Source organism: Pygoscelis adeliae, unplaced genomic scaffold (assembly GCF_000699105.1).
Source record: "Pygoscelis adeliae isolate BGI_AS28 unplaced genomic scaffold, ASM69910v1 Scaffold55, whole genome shotgun sequence".
In the NCBI taxonomy this organism is placed as follows: Eukaryota; Metazoa; Chordata; class Aves; order Sphenisciformes; family Spheniscidae; genus Pygoscelis; species Pygoscelis adeliae.
In genome coordinates this window covers 401,664-406,546 of record NW_008824804.1, presented here as the reverse complement: position 1 = coordinate 406,546, position 4,883 = coordinate 401,664, and positions in this window count along the sequence as shown.

Below are 4,883 nucleotides of genomic sequence, written 5' to 3'. Positions count from 1 at the left end.
GGGTGGCTGGGGGAGCTCCCCGGGGCGAGGGTGGTCCTCCTGTGGCCCCCCACCCGCCCGCCGGGCCCGGCAGGCCCCAAGGCGGTGGGAGCCCGGGGCAAACGTCTCCGGGCGCTCGGCAGGTCCCGAAGGAGGAAGCGCCGCCGTCAAAACAAGGGCGAGACGGGGCGGCCTCTGGCCGTGCCCGGCCTGGAGCGAGGCGGTTGCTCCAGTTTACAATGACAGCTTTAATATGCGGTAGGAGCTGCTCGATGTCTGCGCCTGTCTGCCTGGAGTGGAGTTGCTTTGTTCAGTTCAGCTTCCCCTTTCGCTGCGTACCTACTCAAGCACAGGTGACAACAGTAGGTCCTGGCTTGTTTTCTGAATGATTTTGCTTGCCACCCTCTTCTAGTGCAGCTATTACTTATAATGGATTTTACATTGAACCTCTAGGACAAGAATAGACGCTATTTCTGGAGCGTGTATAGGATCATTTTGATGGTAACAGTGATGTGATTTCAGTATTCGTTGTGTACGTATTCACTTAAGATTGCTGAGACTTAAATAAGCATTGTGTTTAAACACTGAAGCTATTCTTACTGCACCCCACATCTCCATTCCTGTGCATCTTCACTTTGTTTTTCTCTTTGCGCTTCTGCATTGCATGTGATTTCTTTTCTTTCCGTGGTTCTGTGCCACAGCATTGCCCTTTGTCCTTCCCATGTACACGCTTTTCAAACAATTACCTTACAGACCTGGTTTTTATGATCATTTCCAAGCTGATGTTTTTGCTTCTTAGGCTTTATTTTATGTGGTGGATTCAAAGTTTCTTGCTAACTATGCTCAGCCTTCTTTGCGCTTGGTTATCTCACCGTAAAGAAGTCAGAATTGACACAGATACAGGTATAGCTGGTATCTGTTCTTTGCCTAGGTTGGTTCTACAAATACAGCTCTTGGATAAAACAGCTAAGTATCAATTACTAGCAAATGAAAATGAATTGGCGTAGTTTTTTAGCCTTTCTTTGCTTTTAGTTACAGTTTCAAAATTTATGAAGCGCTTTCTATAGGTACAGTGTTGCATAAGCATTATTTCTAAACACAGACCTGACTGTTGGGACACATAATTACAAAGTAAAGGACAGACTCATTGATGGTGCGGTCCTGACCCTTTGAAATATAACCCTGGACATTGAATAAGAACCATGTTGAAATATTTCTGAAAAAATACTTAAAACCTCTTTCATTACTAACGTCAGAAGAATATTACAATATCCCAGATCACAACAAACTGCTAAAATTCCTGGTTAAGAACGAGGCACAAGTGTGGTTTCCAGACATATTTCAAGGCACAGCCTGCATTGTTGCCATTCTGGCTGGCAGCTTCAAAATGTAACTATAGTAAATTTGATATGCTGGTACTATTAGAAAAAGCAACCTTGAAGGCATTCGTTGGAAGAGATTTTGTGAGTCTTTATGGGAACAGTTGAAGAGGTTTATGCTTAAATGCTACATTAATATGCCAGAATACATCCCGTTACTAGAGCTGTACCTTGTGAATAACAAAAAGTTGTATTCCTTATTGCTTGTTTAGAAACTTCACATGGCTTTTTGGTTTTGTTGTTGTGGTTTGTTTTTTTTTTTTAAAGCCAGTTTCAGTGAAATACTTTCTTTTTCATTTATTGATTTAAACTGTCTTGTATACATATCTGAATGCTGTTGAACAGTTGTTTTTCTAAGTATAATACGTATCTTTTGAATGAGCTTTTTGGTGTAAATTACTACATTATCATAGTTTTGAAGTATATAGGATTGTGCAATAACATTTCACGTTTGAAAAAACCCAGCCGAAACATAAAATAATGCGTATGTGTACCTGAACTCTGTTGGGAACAAAACCGGCAGTGCCGATTCCTTCTCCTCTATTCAGTTGCTTATGAGGATTCAAAGGCAGACGTAATTTTGTGTTCAGAGATTGTAACAGCGCCTTGAGTATGTAGAATCTAGACATGCCTATTAACATAAAATGCCCTTTTTATTTTTCCTGTGGCAGCTTGACACGCAGTGCTGGTGTCAGTGATTTGGGGGGGTGGCACAAACTAATGATGAGTTAAACCCCTCAACATCTGCACTGACTGCTTGGTGTTTTGTTTAACAAAAAACAGGGAAATTTGCCACTGTATGATACAATTTATTCTAAAAAAAAAAACTCCAACAAAAACAGGGAAATTTGCCACTGTATGATACAATTTATATTAAAAAAAAAAAAACTCCAACCAAAAAACAACAAACCCAGCATTCCCCCCCCCAACTTATTGTATAGAGTTACTGAAAGATTGTCAGCTTTTTCTTCAGTAAATACAGGAAGTTTGTCAACAGTTTTGATTTAAAAATGAGAAAAATCTGTCAGACCTTGTTTATTAAATATTTCTTTTTAGTTATTTGGCATGTTCTCAAAAACTAATTTGAGAAATTGCCAGCAGTATTTGATGCTGGAAGACATCTGTGTCCAAAGGCAAGAATGCTGTGAAACACAAAAGGGGCAGGCTGCTTTCAAGCTGTGCTGTAAAATCTTAATTTCTTTCTTTTGTCAGCTTATTTGATTATTTTAACCATAATTTTAGCCAATACAATGTCAACAGAATGTATAGTCAACAGAATGTATATATGTATAGTCAACAGAATGTATAGACACAAACAAACTGGACTGTTATTAGTTAAAATGTTTGTAATTAAAAGTTATGGTTTTTTCTCTCCTCATTTATCAAGGAAATAAATGATTTGGACTTAATTTTTCTTATTCAGGTTCTCAAACAGATAAAGATATAAACAGTTATGAATTAATTTCTAAAACCTTTTTGCAGATGTTTGTTTAATACGCAAGCTTCAGGGAACTTGATCAAGTAGTATGTTTTATTTTAAGATCTATATTTTGAAAGTTAAGACCTGAACTAATTAAATATAACTGTCACCACAGATGGAATTGTTCCTGTGCATTTAACTGTGCATTGGAATCATTCATCTTATGGGTCCCAAAATACACTGCAACTGTTTCAGACAACAGGGTGACAAAACTAGTGCGTACATATTTTTTCTGTGCTCAGAGTCTGGCTTATTAGTGCTTGGAGCCATGGTATTTCTTCTGAAAGCACATGAACAAAAAAACCCTTTGCAGTTAATTGCGAAACTAACACACTTGAGGAAAAAACAGAGGTAAAAATGTGAGGGAATTAATGTTTTTCTCCAAAATTCCATTGGGGAAAAAAAAGAATATTCAATGGTGTTCTGAATACAATGGATATTTTGAAGTGAATGTGAGGGATTGATTTTTGTTTGTTTCTTTTCAGTAGAGAACAAACATTCCTCATTACTTTCAATTTAATATAGCTCTTGTTGAGGCTTTTTTCTGGTAGTTAGAATCCTAAATTAAAAGTAGAAACCAGAGTAACTAGATTATATAAAAGCATGTTTCCAGGGTGGGGGGAGAAGCTTTTATATAGATAGTTTTCTGTGGTGGGAAGCTATGTTCTTTGCTGTGTGAAGGTAGAATGATGACTATAAAAATAAATCGATATTAGCCATTGTCTTTGGAAGTTTTCATGAGCACTATTCACTTGCTCAGTTTTCTTTTAAGTAAAGCTTGTTTGCAATTACTGCATGTTATAAACCTGTATGCTATTGTGAGCTTTTTCAAGTAAAGTACTTTGCTTAAAATGCAGTTTACTTCTACCTTCTTAGTAACAAAAATAATAAAAATATATTAGAATAAATTAGTCCAATCTGGCACTAACATGGATATGTACAGGCAGCCCTCATAATTGTGATGGTAGCATGGTGATATATGTGCCTGTCTTTCTCTTTGCATGCTACGGTTATCAGAAATACACGAAAACTTGCACACTGGATGTGTTTGATGTCCTAGGAGACAACTTTGTGGAAACTAAAACTGATGATACTTTTGGCGAGGGTTCAGCTGCTAGCAGCCTTGCTTCTGAAACTTTAGGAAAAACAGGAATGATGTGTGAAGATGTCCAAGAAATATTACTTCTTACACTGAAAGTGCTGGTGGCCTACTGGAGCATATCATAAGCAGCTATGATGAGTGTGTCGCTTGAGGAGTGTGGGAGAAAATAATCAAAGAAGCTTTTCAAGTGTTACGCCAACATCAGATCAGTGGTCAGAATATGGGAAGCAGTTTGGTAAGCAGTCTAATCTAAGCGGGAGTATGTGTTTTAACCCTCATTTAGGCGACTGGGTAATATCTTTAACAGGCAGGTGTGTAGTAGTAGATTCAGTATATATGGAAAAAGAGTGATCATCTTGTTTTGGACTAGTAAGTGCGTTTTAGATAATGAATTTGGTGCGTGTAGAAGATACCTGTTGGGCTGTGAAAATAATGTATTAGAAGTGTGCCCATCACAAATTAAAGCTAAACTTTTGAAGCATTTTTTTTCCAAAAATGCACTTTGACTTGGAAGAAGCAGTTCAAAGAGATCTGTCTTTCCTAATAACAAATGAGCAGACATAATGACTTCAGCAGATACAATCTAGGCATTGTAATCTACTGATTGATTATAGTTTTCTTAATACTATACGTCTTCTCCTATGTATTTGTAGTTTATCAAAACATTTCCTACTATCTTTTCCCTGTTGTTCACATCCCCACAATTTCTTAGTCTCTTCATTAGTATTTGTAATTGATTATTACCAACTACCTCAGTCATATCACTAGAGATGAGCCTAGGGGGTGGCATGCCAATGCTGGGGACAAAATCGATAGCCCAGCTCAAGTGCATCTACACCAATGCACGCAGCATGGGCGGCAAACAGGAGGAGCTGGAAGCCATTGTGCAGCAGGAGAGATATGACTTAGTCGCCATCACAGAAACGTGGTGGGGTGACTCTCA